The sequence below is a fragment of the Panthera pardus genome, unplaced genomic scaffold (genome assembly GCF_024362965.1).
Source record: "Panthera pardus isolate Hobbes unplaced genomic scaffold, ASM2436296v1 HiC_scaffold_24, whole genome shotgun sequence".
NCBI classification, from domain to species: Eukaryota; Metazoa; Chordata; class Mammalia; order Carnivora; family Felidae; genus Panthera; species Panthera pardus.
Window position 1 is genome coordinate 133,113,285 of NW_026526810.1, and position 15,158 is coordinate 133,128,442.

Here is a 15,158-nt window from a genome sequence, read left to right on the forward strand (position 1 = left end):
CTTTTTCTCTTCCTTTCCTTCTTTTCCTTTTTTCTCTTTTCCTTCTCTTTCTTTCATTCTTTTCCTTTTCTTCCTTTCTTTTTTCTTTATTTTTCTTTCCTTTCTTTCTTTTTCTTTCTTTTTCTCTTTCTTTCCCTCTTTTCCTTTTCTTCATTTTCCTTCTCTTTCTTTCTTCTCTTCCTTCCTCCTTCCTTCCTTCCTTCCTTCTTTATTTTATTCTTTCTTTTAACTGATCCTTAAGTTCAACATGGATTTGCATTCAAGGGAAACCCAGACCACATGTTTTTAATCCATCAACCCTTAAATCATCAAATGTCGTAGGCCAATGGTGTGCAGGCCAACAGGAACAGCAGAGCCTTTTAAAGACGTTCCTCTCTCTAGCAATCAGGAAGTAGCCTTTTTCCAAGAGGAAAGCAGATTTCGACGCCAAAGGGGCTGCCATCCTCAGCTCCAGGCTCAGCACCCTGGAAAGCCAGGCAGGTTGGGAACTCAGCACGAGTGTGATTGCAATCGTGGAGCAGAAGGTATTTGGGGTCTGAGAGGCTGTCTCTTCTCCCGGCCCCACCCCCCACCCCCGTTCTGCTGAAGACCTGAAGGAGAAAGGCAGGAAAAGGGAGAGGAGGGCCCACTCCCTTAAGGAGACAGGACCGGTGGGTGGGGACCCCACTGGCAAATAAAGGCAAAGCAGACCCTCATTTCACATGTGTGACCTGTGGCGGGCCGTGGGGCCAGTCAGTCTCTGCGTCACCCTCAGGCAAGTGGAAACCAATGTGGGCTCCAGGAGACCGTGGGAAGGAGACACTGTTCAATAGAAGGGAAATAAAATGAAATAAGGTGAAACAAAGAAAAGTGCGTGTAAATGCACATCAGGAAACACACCTGGCCAGACAGAACTCCATTCACTTTTGCCTACACTCAGAGCCAAATCTTGCCCAGGTAGTCACGTTACCTCTGTTCCACATACCCACCCACCCGCTCTCTGGCTCGCTGGCTGGGACATGGGCAGGGATTGCACAACCAGGCCTCCGTGGGGCGAACCGATAAAGACAGAAAGCCGCCCGCGGCACAATAGAATCTGTCGTGCAATGACCATAACTGCCAGTATCCACGACCAGAGCTCCTCGCTAAGAAACAGTAACAACAGCCGATAATGGTCTGTCCCCATCCACCTCGGGTTCATCTTGTGGACCTCTTGCCTTGCGCCCCATTCTGTCATTTCCCCAGGGCGGAGGTCCGCTTGTGTGCCACAATGACACGTGCCCCCTACCACCCGTGGCCTGAGACAGACGGATCCCAGCTCCCGATCTTGCCCAGCTCCCCTTGCTGGGGAGAACCACGTTCAGTTAGAGTAGAGGTCTCCATGTGCACTATTCACGCGCCCCCCAGTCCACAGCCCCCTGTCCCCAGCAGCTGCAAAAGTCCGGGACAGCCTGCCCCTACTAAGTAACGTGCAGTCTGAAAATACTGACCCTGGAGTCAGACTATTTCGGTTTGATTCCCGGCTCTCATCTGAGCTGTGTGAACTTGATCAGGTTACTTTGCATCTCTGTGCTTCAAAACCCACCCACCGTAAAACTGGATACCGATCGTCCCCGCTTAATGATGGCTTTGAAAATTAAATTAGTTAGTGCATGCAAAGTGCGGAGAACAGTTCCCAGCAGACAGTGCCCCCCAAGTGGGCTTGCTAACATCGTCAACATCATTATGGGCTCAGAGTGACAAAAGTCTGTGGGCACAAAACAAGCACATAGCACAGAGGAAGCTGTCTCTTCCCCCTGCTGTTCCTTTCCCTACCACCCACCCCCCACCACCAGCGCAACTCCAATGGTCCAGGGAAGCCTGCAATCATGGAATCTGAATGCTAGGAGGGGGTGAGGTCGGGTGATCCTGTCCCAATACTGCCTTTGGGATATTTCGCCTCTTTTTCCTTGTTAGCTCCCAACAACAGGTGAGTCTCCAATGCTTTGAAATCTCCTAAGATTTTTCCCATGTATGTCAACAGCCCATCTCCCCAGAGCTGGTGATGCAGAGACAACATGTTCTCAACAACCTGGACCACCCACAACCAGCATCCTTGACCAAGCGGCCCCTCCCATCTGCTAATTGGGGCTTGGAGAGACGGCCTGAGCAAGGTGGGTGGGGTAGGTGAGCAAGAAAGGGAAGAAGATGGAGAAGTAAAAGGGGAGTCGGGCCAAGAGGCGCTGCAAAACTTGATCTTTTAGTTCTGCTGTCCTGTCCAGAAATGAATCATCACTATCTGGTGAAAAGACGTTTGAAGATCCTGGAAGAAATTCTGTGTTAAAAATAACAGGCCTTATAGCCAGAGGAAAGGATGTGCAACCCTATATCGCGGGGACACGAATTGTCCCCTAGCATCAGAGATCAGAGCCAGCCACGGGTACCTCACCAGAACCGAAACTCTTCCTGCCTTCAAAATCTTTTGGAAAAAATTAGAAAGTGTTGCAACGGGCCTTGTGTTGGGAGCCATGTGTCACTCTGACAGTCGGGAACAGCTCTGACCAGAGAAAGAGACGTGAGGGCAATTAGCGTGGATCCCGTCTTTCCTGTTGCTGCGGCAAGGGTGAGCACAAGTGCGGACTGGCCGGCTCATTTGTGTAGAGATAACAATCACCTCCTCCTCGCGCCCTGTCCTCACGCAACAGGGCAGGTCTCGGCATCAGGGTGAGCCTGCGGGCAACGGCTGGTCGGGCGGCCCGGCTGGTCAGCAGGAAGTAGGAGATGCAGCCCAAGCGAACCCCAAGTCCACGCACACCCATTTGGGGTGCAGCAGTTTGCAGGGGGGTGGGGGTGGAGGGTGCGCCACGGTCTCCCCCCGGGCCTCGGGCCTCTGGGAGCTCGCTGGGGAAATGAGGACAGGGATGTGCCCCTGTGCAGAGGTATCACAAGGGACAGAGTCTACCCCAGCCCCAGGCCCGAGGCAGGAACTGAAACAAATATGTGTTCAGCTGAGACTGGGGAGGTCCCTCCTCGGCACCTTAGAGCCCTGTCCGCCAGAGTCCATGCCACCTGCTGATCTGGAAGACAGTGGGGGGGAGGGGAGGGGAGGGGAGGGGAGGAGGGAAGAGGAGGGGAGGGAAAGAAGGGGAGGGGAGGAGAGCTGGAAAATTCCAAAACTTTCCAGGGGTTGGAAAACCAACAAAAGACAAGTGGTCACACACGTTGGGGGGCTGGGGGGTTGGACAAAGCCCCATGTGATGCTGCACAGCAGACCTTCTCCACGTCCTTCAGGTGCTGGCTTGCTTCTTAAATCTGCAAAAGGAGACGGCATCTTCACTGCCCAGTGGAGCACTCCACCCACACACACATCCTTCAAGGCACACACTGAAAGGTACTGTCGCACAGCCCTGGGCGCACCGACTGTGGCCCCTGCCCACCTACTGGGCGAACCTCGACCCCAGAGGGGCAGGAGACAGCCTGCTCCTGTTGTCCGGCGGACCCAATGTGCAGTCCTGGCTGGGCCGCTTCGAGCTGGGCCATCCTGAGCATTCAGGCTGCGTCATTGAGGACAAGATGTCTGTCTTCTCTCTGTGCCTCTGTTTACTCATCAGAAAAGATGGAATGATAAAACCCTGACCCTGGGGAGGCCTAGGAGGGGAAAAGTTGAGCTCGTGGACGTGAATGTAAGCATCGAGCCTGCCCCCTTACACCCAACCATCCCCTCTGAGAGCCTCCCCATGTGCCTCTGCAGTCCGTGGAAGGGTGCCGGCCACTTCCCCAGGACTCACACCTTCTTTCCTGAAAGACCAAGGCAGGTCTGGACCTGGTAAACCAAATCTGGCTTCTTCATCTATCCAATGGGCCACGGTTATGAAAGAGGACAGGAAATGAGGGCTCAGTCTGTCAGCTTCAGAGAATTAAAGTAGGGTGGGGGAAATCGGCCTTTTCTGACGGGTAGTCCCATCCCACCGGGAGGCAACTTTTTCCGGGTACCCCTCCGCCCACAGAATGGTCGCTCTGAGGCCAGGCCTGGGAGGCCAATCGAGGACAGAGACAGCCACGGGTGAGGAGATAAATGAGAAGGGAAGGTGATCTCACCAACACGAATGGATGACCCATCCATCAATCCAGATGTAAGGCCAGGATTTATGACAAAGTCCTTTCTCCCCACCCGGAAAATCTTCCGTGTGTTAGAATTGGGCATTGTCATCAAAGCCCTCCTGATGGAACCAGAAACAAGTTCAGCCCTGAGCAGCATGGCCTCACTCACACACACAGCAAGATCTACCCTCACGAGACCATTTCGCTGTGGGGACAGCCACTCCAAGCCCTGCAGGTGACCCGTGTGAGGCCCCAAAGGGCAATGGGAAAAAAAATAATAACAGGGAGTTCAAATCCAAGCTCCACAGCTTAGAAGCCAATGCCTGAGATTGCTCACCTTCGTGAAGGTGTTGTCAGCTTGACGTGAGGTAAGTCCAGGAGCGCCCAGCATGGCCGCCTCCCCACCCCTCTCCCACCCCCAGTTTGGATGCCAGGGGCTCAAACCAGGCTTCGAGCCTCCCAGGGAAGCTTGATGGGCCCCATCAAAGGGCTTGGCAAACCACTTAGGCGTTTCCAGGAAAAAAGGGAACCCAGCTTGAGGCCATGGAAAGCACGGTCCCCAATGTTGAGTCAGCCTTGAGTCATGAGCTAAAAACACGCTTTTGCCAATTACAGCTCTCGGCAGCCATAATTAATCCAGGGCTGATGAAAACTGTGTTTTTCACTCAACAGAGGAGGGAATTTCAGGTAATTAGGCATACCCTCATGTATCGGTAATTTGCCTCTTCACATGAGCTCTGACCGCCATGTCCAGGCCTTACCTTCAAAAAAAAAAAAAAAAAACTTACACCAACATTAACCAACAAGATATGTCTGATTTCAAAAGATTACCCTTCGTCCTTAAGTACGCTGAGTGCAAAATGCTAAATACACAAGCCCTTAATTGGTTTTTTTCCAACCCACCTATGTGAGCCTCTCTCTCTAAGAGAGCTCATGGGCTATGCAGCCACATTGAACTTGCAGTGATTCTGCTCAGAGCTGATCCCAGAGCAACACACTCTGTGGGCAAAAAAGGTGGACACGTTGTGTTTGGATCCATCATTCATTCAGCCATCTGTTCACCTCACCCCTACAGGGGGCCTGCTGTGCACTGGGATCTGGGCTCCAGAAGGAGCTGGAGACCCAACTCGAGAAATTGCAACTCGAGATGGTGGTAGCCTCCGAGACCAAACACTTCCTTTTACAGGTGGGACTCCCAAGGCCTAGACCTGCTCGAGTTCACCAGCAAGTTGATGGCACAACAAGGAAGTGAAGCTGGGTCTGTGCCTCCCAGTGAGCCCAGGAGCTCACAGAAATCCCAGCCGTGCCGCCCCCTCTGCTGGGCGGCGAAGGCAGCCCCTCCAGCGTCCCCTGGGTACACGGAGATCGCCAGATGTGTCTCAAGGTAGGCCAGGTGGCTACTTACAGAACCAGGTCTTTCCCCCCAGGCCCTGCCCACCTACAGGACACTCCCAGGAGAGGCTCCCGGGCTCCCATGACTCAGGTGGCTCTCCCAGGACAGTGCCATTCTCACAGCACGTTGGTGTTGCAATGCCCAGTCGGATGAGGCAAGTGGGACGTGTGATATCTGCTCAACATTTCCAGAGAGCCCAGGGGAAATTGCCGAAAGCCAGAATTCCTAACGGCTGAGGCCCAGCACCCCCAGGACCCCACCCCTGACTTTCTCCAACATCGAAACCCCCTTTCCTGTTCTTTTAATTTAACAACCTCTACAGAGAAATGGAAATAGAAATCGCAGTCTACGCTGGCTGAGCACCAGCATCTGGGGAGTCAGGGGAAGAGGGGGTGTTGTGGCCCCATTTTACACAGAAGGAAACCAAGGATTTCACCTTGGGAATCCCTTAGGGTCACCCAAGGACAGAAGGCAACTCTGGGTCTGGACCCAAAGGATGCCCTAACAATCACAGTGTTACTACCACTGACAAACTGTGGGCACACACTTGTGCTGGCACCGTGCTCTGCCCCAATGGAAACAACTCACCCAATCCTCACAGACCACACGGAGAGAGGAGCAGAGCTCAAACCCGGGCTCTGACGTATAGGGACGCCTCACTGCTGGGTGCCACCACCACATCCAGTCCCAAGCCAGGAGGGCAGGGCTGCAAGCTGGGCGTGTCACTTCTCCTCTAGGAACCCCACATTTCCACCTGTGAAATGAGACCAGGACGCATCCCTCAGGCTACAGGAGCTGAGAGTACACGGTGAGCATTCGAGGCTTCTCTTTTGGTCTCCACCTCCAAACCCACATCTTGCTGGTCCACACGTTCCTGGAGCTGGATGGGTACATCAGTTCCGCAGACACAACGAACAACAGCTCTTCCGTGAAGGCAAACACCGTGCTGTGAGCCCGCAGGCAGGTGGGCGAGCCGGCCAGCCCCTCCCCTGAGCTGGGCCCGTGGCTCTCTCCTGTGACCTGGGGCCCCAGGTAAGAAGGATCACGCGTGTCCCTTCCGCTTTTATCACGCTATGGCTCTAAAATTTCAAAAGTTGTTCTTAAGTTACTTATTTCCTGATTCAATAGGCCAGAGGCATAAATGTATTCACCTCCTCCTTCCCAAAAAATGACATCAGGATAGGGCACCTGGGTGGCTCAGTCCACTGAGCATCTGACTCTTGATTTTGGATCAGGTCGTGATCCCAGAATTCTGGATCAAGCCTTGCATCAGGATCTACACTGAGTATGGAACCTGCTTACGATTCTTTCTCTGTATAAAACTGAAAAAATAAGACAGCAGGAAATCTTTTACTGATCACCTATATGATATGCCTGAAAAATACTCAATGTGTCTTGAACAAATTGATTCATTCACTTCTCTAATTTATGCATTCCCTCACAAGTGAGTCTATGAGTGGATGAATGGACAGACAGATGGACGGACAGACAAATGGACAGATGGATACATGGGCAGACAGACCCATGGGATGGACAGATGGATGAACAGATGGGTGGATGGATGGATGGATGGATGGATGGATGGATGGATGGATGGACAGTTGCATGGATGGATGGATGGATGGACAGGTGGACGGATGGACGGATGGACGGATGGATGGATGGATGGACGGATGGACGGATGGATGGATGGACAGATGGATGGATGCATGGACAGTTGCATGGATGGATGGATGGATGGATGGACAGATGGATGGACGGATGGACAGATGGATGGATGGACGGATGGATGGATGGTTGGATGGATGGACAGTTGCATGGATGGATGGATGGATGGACAGGAGGACAGATGGACGGATGGACGGATGGACGGATGGATGGATGGATGGATGGATGGATGGATGGATGAACAGATGGGTGGATGGATGGATGCATGGATGGATGGATGGACGGATGGATGGATGGATGGATGGATGGATGGACAGGTGGACGGATGGACGGATGGACAGATGGATGGATGGATGGATGGATGGATGGATGGACGGATGGATGAACAGATGGGTGGATGGATGGATGCATGGATGGATGGATGGATGGATGGATGGATGGATTGATGGATGGACAGTTGCATGGATGGATGGATGGATGGACAGGTGGACAGATGGACGGATGGACGGATGGACGGATGGATGGATGGATGGATGGATGGATGGACGGATGGACAGATGGATGGATGGATGGATGGATGGATGGATGGATGGACAGATGGATGGATGGATGGATGGATGGACGGACAGACGGATGTCGTATGCTCAGAGCATGGTACTCTGACAGAGGTGCACCCTGCATCAGCCACATGGTCCCTAGGTGGCATTCCCAAAACCACAGGGCACCACCTCTGGCTCTCGCCCTTGAGTACATCTATGAAGGTGTCTGAACTTTCATTTCTTTTTTACTAAAATGGAGCCTCTAATGCCTATTTGAACCAGGTAGTTGTGCAGATTCAAAGAGCGTGCCTGGCCTGTAAATACATAGTAACCACCACCATTATTTGTTTTTTCCTAAATCGCTGTAATTCACAGCAGAGTGACGAGTGCATGTCCGAGAAGGCAGCACTTGAGCACAGTCTGCTTCAGATGGGACTCATAAGTGTGGCTGCAGGAGTAGGGGCCTTCCAGGATGGGGGATGGACAAACGGAGGCGAGGAATCGGGGGTCAGGACAGGAGAGGCTGCGTCCTCAGTCCCTCCACCCAGGGGAACAAGGACGGCTCAGGCCACCGCGTGCTTGCCTGCCTGGCCGAGAGGAGCAGCTGGAACAGGAGATGTTTACCCCTTGGTAGGAAGTAGACAGCCCGATCGGACAGAGATGTGAATCCCAAGGTGAGAAGGTGGCATTACCTTGTTAGGCAGGGCAGCCATGAAGGATTTTGACTAGGAAAGTACTAGAGAAAACAGCCTTTATGAAGATACATTTCACAGTGGCATGAGCAAAAGATTTGAGACCTGGAGAGAGGAGGAAGGTGCGGGATTCCAGGTCAGAGAAGAAAGGAACACAGAAGCCATGGACGTAGGACGAATGCCTGGATGGAAAAGCGATTGTGGACGTGAACCCAACAGGCCAGCTGTGGGGCAGCGGGGAGGAGACCACTGAGCGCCGAGGCCAGGTTCAGGGCTGGCCACGGAGGAGCTGGTTGGGAGGCAGATGCTGAGCTCAGGACGGGCACGTTTTGAGCCACAGGTGCGTCCTCACTACTAGCAGAAATGTGGGACGGTAGCCCCAGATGGAAATCAAGGCTGGAGACGGTGGGGTATAGCCATGTGTCCACACCCAGAGCAGGGAGTTGGCATCATCCACACTCCTGGAGCAGGGGTCAGGACAGCCCAGGGATGGGGGGAGACGGGGTAAGGGAAGCCACCAGGCCAAGTCAAGTCAACCTTGACTTGGACACAAACCAGCCTTTCCTTCCACCTCTAAAATAATCTTCATTTCACAATAGAAATGACGTGTGTGCGTGTGTTATGTACTACTTTTGAGACTCTCTGGAGACCTCACGGTCTGGTTGCGAAAAAAAGGGACATCTTTACTTTCCTTCATAGCGGGGGCTTCTCAGCCTCGGCAATGCCGATGGTTTGGACCAGATCATTCTTTGCGGCGAGTTGTGGTGTCCTGTGCACCTGCAGGGCATTGAGCACGCTCCCTAACCCTCAACAAGATGCCAGGAACTACCCCTTCCCCAAGCGTGACAACCAAGAAAGTCTCTGGACATTGCCAAACATCTCCTAGAGGGACGAGATCACACTGGTCGTATATTAAGGGACACTTTCAAACTCAGGCCCTCGAACTTCACATCTAACACACGTAAGAGTTTTAAGAAACAGGAATATAACAGTAATCACAGTGAGGGCATTGCTGTCAGACCCCAGGACAGAGCTGTTCTGCGCTCCCCGCCGTGAGGCCCTTGGCGAGTGCCTGCAACTTTCTCCTGCCCTGGGGGGTGTTCATCTGTAGGACGGGAAGGTGGAGAAGCAAACATCCCACGAGAGGGGATGCCACCCACACAGTCAGTGGGGAAGGCACGAGGCCTTCCCCAGGAGGGTCGGGGCCACAGAGCTGCTACTGTTTTCTAGCCAGAGTCCCCAGTGACTCAGCTGAAAGGGATGTCACGGCTTACAAAAGCGGGTGGATCCGGGTGAAGCAAGAACTGAAACCTTTAGGAGAGAGGCAGGGAGGTGATCTGAGCCCTTGACTGACTGACGGAGGAGCTTCACTTTCCAGAAATCTGCATTCCCCTGAACAGTCGCACCACACGTGTTAAGGGAGCCTAGGGGCCTCAGTACTCCTGGGTCTGGCTTGTCTAGAGGCAGCCAGCAGGGAGGGTCCAAGGGCCAGTGAGCTTCCAGGCTATTCCACGGAGCTCAGCCAGGCCCCACGAGGCCTCAGGCGGGTGGCCGTCCCGGCCGTCACAGCCCTTCTTGGGAAATTGCTTGGCCAAGAGCACATTGTCCAAGGCAGGTATTTTCAGGCCGATGGGAGTGGGTGTTGGCAGGAAGGAGCTGGCCGGCAAGGGAGTCATAGGATTGCAAAACAAGGAGGCGCCTCAGCAACCGTCCACTTGGCTAGTGGCAAAGCTCAGGCCTGGAGATGGCTCGGAATCCCAGGGACACCCCGAGAGCTCACGTCATGCCCACTCCTCCAATGAGGAAACAGAGACCCGAGAGGCAGAGTTACTCCCCTGAGAGCTCAACCGGTGAGCGAAGCATTTAGGATTTACACTCACATCGGGGCGTCCGGGGGGTGCCGTTGGTGAAGCATCTGACTCTTGATCTCAGCTCAGGTCATGATCTCATGGTGTGTGGGTTCGAGCCCCCCATCGGGCTCTGTGCTGATGGCATGGAGCCTGCATGGGATTCTGTTTCTCCTTCTCTTTGCACCTCCCCAGCTTGTGCTCTCTCTCTCTCTCCCTCTCAAAATAAATAAATAAGCTTTAAAAACTTAAAAAAAAAGATTTGCACTCACGTCTTCTTGACTTGCAACCTGGTACCAGTGCCCTGGCACCTCTTTCCACCTGGCTTTATGGAGAGGATTGGCTGGAGCCGTCCCGTGAGCTCGCGCTGAGTGCCGGGCTAAAGCTTGTCTGACGATAAGCCCAACCGTGTAATCCCAGCTGACATCTGACCACCTTCCGCTGGGCTCAAGGGAAAGAGGCACTTGGTTGCATGGCCAGTGGGTCCGGGGGAGACGCGAGGCACATTAGAGTCATTAAAAATCATTAGGATGGTTGGGCTCTGAGGTCAGAAAAGCAGGATAAACACACTCCAGAGGAACGAGTTCTGCCTTTCCCCGCAGCTGCTCCCACTCGTCCAAGCCCAGCACCCAGACAGCCAGGCTCCCAAGAACCTGCCCCTGGGCTCCTGGGCAGTGCTGCAGGCCCCCCGGGGAACGTCTTCAAAAGCACTTCGGAGATCTGCTTGGTTTTCCATTGTCTGCTACAAACGGACCACCCAAAGGGCCACCCAAAGCAACGTCCTTGGGTCAGCTTCCTGCGGGGAGCCCCCGAGGCCACTTTCCCACCTGCCTCGCCCAGAAGCAGAAGGAGAGATGCACTCTCTGTGGTTGCTGTCACCACAGCCGTCAGTCACCGAAGGGCAGGGGGACCACGTCTCGGGAACCGTGGCTGCTCCCGTTCGCTCGTTGCACCAAAACGCCTTGCACCTTGTGCGCGAGATCTTTAATCCTCCCCAACAGCCCTGCAAGGGGAATATCACCCTGATTATGCAAAGGGCCCACCGGAGGGCTGCAGCCTGGTGATGACTTGCCCAAGGTCACCGTTAGTAAATTGCAGGGATCTACACACCTGAGCTTACGGCTCCCACAGCCCCAAGCCCCTCTCTCCACCAGCCCTCACACGGAGTAGGTGTTGACCACTTGGTTGCAGAGGAAGTGAAGGAGTGAGTGAAGGAATCGAACACACTGGAGAACTTCAATTGTTTGATTTGCATTTTCAGAAAGGAGTGCATCCGTGCGGCTGTGAGGAGGCAAACAGACTGTTGATTAAATCGTCTCCTGGATTTTTTGAACTCCGTGAAAACAATCTCTAAGTAATTTTGTGACTTTTGGCCCATTCTTAACACAACAAAAACATTTTAGTTGAAGTTGATTCCTAAGCCAACTTTTCTTTCCTAAGAGATGGGGAAGTAATGTTCACTGAGCGTATACTATGCGTACACGCCATAGTCCCTACATCCACACGCTCGAACGTCACAGTAACCCTGCAAACGGCATGGTTACCAATTTCCAGAGGAGGAGACTGAGGGTCAGAGTGGTTATGTGACTCGCCTGAGAGCACACAGCTCGGCGGAGCCAGGGAGGTCAAAGGCCACAACTGGGAGTCCACACCTGACCCCCAACCCTGCCCACAAACAACCTTTAGCGCCAGCCAAGCTTCCTCTCCTAACTTGGCAACTCGCAGATGGGACTTTTCCGGCATCGCCCCTCGGCCAGTGGGCCTTCTACATATGTGCTCAGGATACCCGAGAAGCCGAGACACCCGAAATAAACAGAACCGAAGAGTCTCGAAACGAGCCATTTGGTCTTCAGCATCGGGAACGTGTAGTGTTATGAAAAGACGGCCTCTTGTGGTTTTAGCGTGGACTACTGAATGGCAGGTGGAGGGTGGGGAGGAGATCTAAACCTTTGTGGTATTTAGGGCTGCTGTAGCCAGCCTCGCCTCTCCCAACAAAGGGGCCTCCTGCCACAGAGAAGTTTCCAGCGGAGGAAGGGAGTCCCAAACACTCAGCTCTTGCGGGGGAGGCGGGGGAAGGGGGTCTGTCTGTCTTGATTCTGTGCACCCAAGCACAACCACCCCCATGAACCCGATCCGGGAGATCCCAACCCTGTCCTGCCCCCACTCCTGCCCCGGGACCTCCAAAGGCCACCTTCCCAGACACCAGCCCCCGAGGCCAGCCCCATGGCCTGTCAGGGGTGTCCTCGGAGGCTGCTGGGACCTGACTACTCCCTCCTAGGCAGTGGGAGTCGCTGAGCCAATTCCCGGCCCTGGAACCGGGCAGACCATCCCCTGTGTCTTGCCACCTTCCTACCTTGGCTGCCAGGAGCCGGCCCCGTCTCAGAGATGCTGAATAGGCCATTTGTTGTGAGATCAAAGGGCCACCTGTGGGCGCCTCACTGCCTGGAACGGGCCCAGGCCACGTCCTGCCAGACCCCAGGCTTTCCCACCTTGGCCAGGACATCTCTCCACGCCTACCTCCTACTCACGTTTCCCTTTCTAACAACGTCTAACCACCTCCCTCGGGTGCCATGTTCTCGCGGGTCTCCATGCTTCCCCGTGCACTGTTCCCACTGGGTATGCCCTTCCTTGCCTTCTGCGCCCAGATAAGGCTTAGGTACCATCTGAGGCAAAATTCCTTCCCCGGCCCCTCAGGGCGGTTAGGGCACGTTCCACCATCACTGCCAGGTGCCCCCGGCCTTGCCGGGCAGGGCAGTCCCCGAGGGCCCCCGGTCGGCGAGTAGTCCCCAGAGCCCTGGGCACAGCCGCCGTGTGATGGGCGTCAAATGCTAACGGACAGAATCGGGAGGCAGAGAACCCTTCCAGCACATTCTCCTCAAACGAGACAGAGGCGGTAAAGAAGGAGTGAATGGGCACGACCGGGAACAGATTTACATACAGCGTTTAAAAGGCAACTCCACCTTGAGGCGCCGGGGGGCTCAGTCGGTTAAGCGTCCACTCTCTCAGGCCGTGAGTTCGAGCCCCGCGTCGGGCTCTGCACTGACAGCGTGGAGCCTGCTTGGGATTCTCTCTCCCTCTGTCTCTGCTCCTCCTCTCTCTCTCTCTCTCTCTGTCCCCCCTCCCTCTCTCTCTCTCTCTGTCTCTCTCTGAAAATAAACATTTAAACATTTTTTAACATAAATGAGTGAATGAATGAATGAATGAATGAATAAATAAATAAAATTTTAAAATGCAACTGCATCCTGACGCCACCCTCCCGCCCGGTCCCGGCCACAGTCTTCCTGGCGAGGACCACTACTCACTGCGCTGCTGTGCGTGTCCTCCAGTCTGTCCAAGCCAAAAGCACGTCCTCTTTCAGCAACCGATCTGGTCACAAACACACACCCCCAGTGAAAGCACACCAGTGTCCCTCCCCGGCACTTTTGAGAAACACACAGACCCTCTGCCCTCTGGCCCGAAAATCTGGGCTCCGGCCATCCTGGATCCCCTCTTTTTGGCGCTGAGGCATTTGGCTTTTCCTACTTTTCTCTCTTCTTTCTCCCTTTCTCTCCTGAGTCTCTGATGCCTTCCCATGATGTCCCTGAGCCATTGGCAGTTGCATCAAGCCGGGCCTCACCCTTTCATAACCGCCAGATGGGGAGAGAGTGTGGACAGGTGGTGAGTGGGCATTTGGCCTGGGATGACCGGGGTTTTGGATGGTTTCTTCTGCCCATCTCACCCCACTCTGGCCCCCACACTCTCCATACCAGCCACAAAGCCCTCTTTTAGTCCTGCCTGCCACGGGCCCTTTGCACGTGCTGTTCACTCCTCGTGGGATGTTTCTGCTCAACTTTGCCTTCTTACCTTCCAAGTGTTGCCCATGGCCTTTCCTAGCAGGAAAAGACCTCACTTTTACCTGCATCCCCGGCTCTTAGTTGCTTGATAAATGACTGATTCTCTCACTGGACTGTACATTCCATGGGGACAGCATTTTAACAGTCTGCCTACAATATGAGGCACATAGCATTGTGTAAAGCCCACATGGGCATGAATTGCCACTCTACCTTGCAGGCCATCTCTGTGGAGTCAAGTCTCAGAGATTCCAGAAGGCTTTAATGCACTGATCATCCCCATGTCTGTCTGCCTCTTTCACCTGTGGTCTCCCGGGGGCAGTGAGCATGACCTATCCACCTGCTCCCCCGCAGCCCAGAGCATCGAGTCTCGCCCCCTGGAGATGCTCCCTGAACTTGAACTGAGAAAGCCGCGGCTACTGTGCCAAAGGCGTCCACACAACCCTGATGTTCCTTTCTTGTGCGTTGCCCAGACCTGGCCCTTTCTGCCTCGTTTCATTTTTCCCTGGCCTGCCAGGACCTTTCCTACCCCAGCTCTCCCTGCCCCGGCTTCCTCTGAAAGGGATAATCCCAGCTGAGTCGGAAGTGAATTGTGGCTAGTCCAGCCCCGAAGGAATGGAGACCCACTTGCCCGCTTGGGAAATATGCGTTTGCCTTGTGGCAGAGGGGAAAGCCTCTTTGGATGAGTCACTTCCCTTCACGCCGCCTCCCGCTGGCCCCCTAGCCTGCACCCTACAAGATGAAGAGCACGGTTTTAGGAAGGAGACATCCTGTCACCTTTCAAATCCCGTCTCAAAAGCCGCCTGCTCCTGGAAATACTTTGGGACCCCTGGGCTGCCCGCCCACCCGGTGTAGCACCCCTGCTTGCTTCCTGCCCCATCGCGTTCGACTCCGGGCTCTCCTGGGCCAATGGGGCCCCTGGTCTTTATTCTGTGCCCTGCCCCGGGCTTGAACTGTAGACACAAACAGGTGGCTATGACCGGGGTCCTCCAGTAGCTGATGATTCAAGAGAAGTCAGGCCACCGCCCCTTACCACACAGCGTGATGGGAGCTCTAATGGTCTTGCCACCAGGCAGAGAGAGCAGAGAAGCTACTGAACGAGTCCAGGAGGGACACACAGGTTGGACAAC

At 54.2% G+C, this 15,158-nt stretch overlaps 1 long non-coding RNA gene across 1 annotated transcript; it reads right to left on the reverse strand.

The window, feature by feature from the left end:
- Positions 1-3,098: 3,098 nt before the first annotated feature.
- Positions 3,099-6,185, reverse strand: LOC109274537 (uncharacterized). The gene is made up of 3 exons (XR_008416954.1): positions 6,041-6,185; positions 4,761-4,820; positions 3,099-3,270 (listed from the first exon to the last, which is right to left on the reverse strand). It is a non-coding gene; the product is annotated as an uncharacterized LOC109274537 (long non-coding RNA).
- Between the last annotated feature and the right edge of the window lie 8,973 nt (positions 6,186-15,158).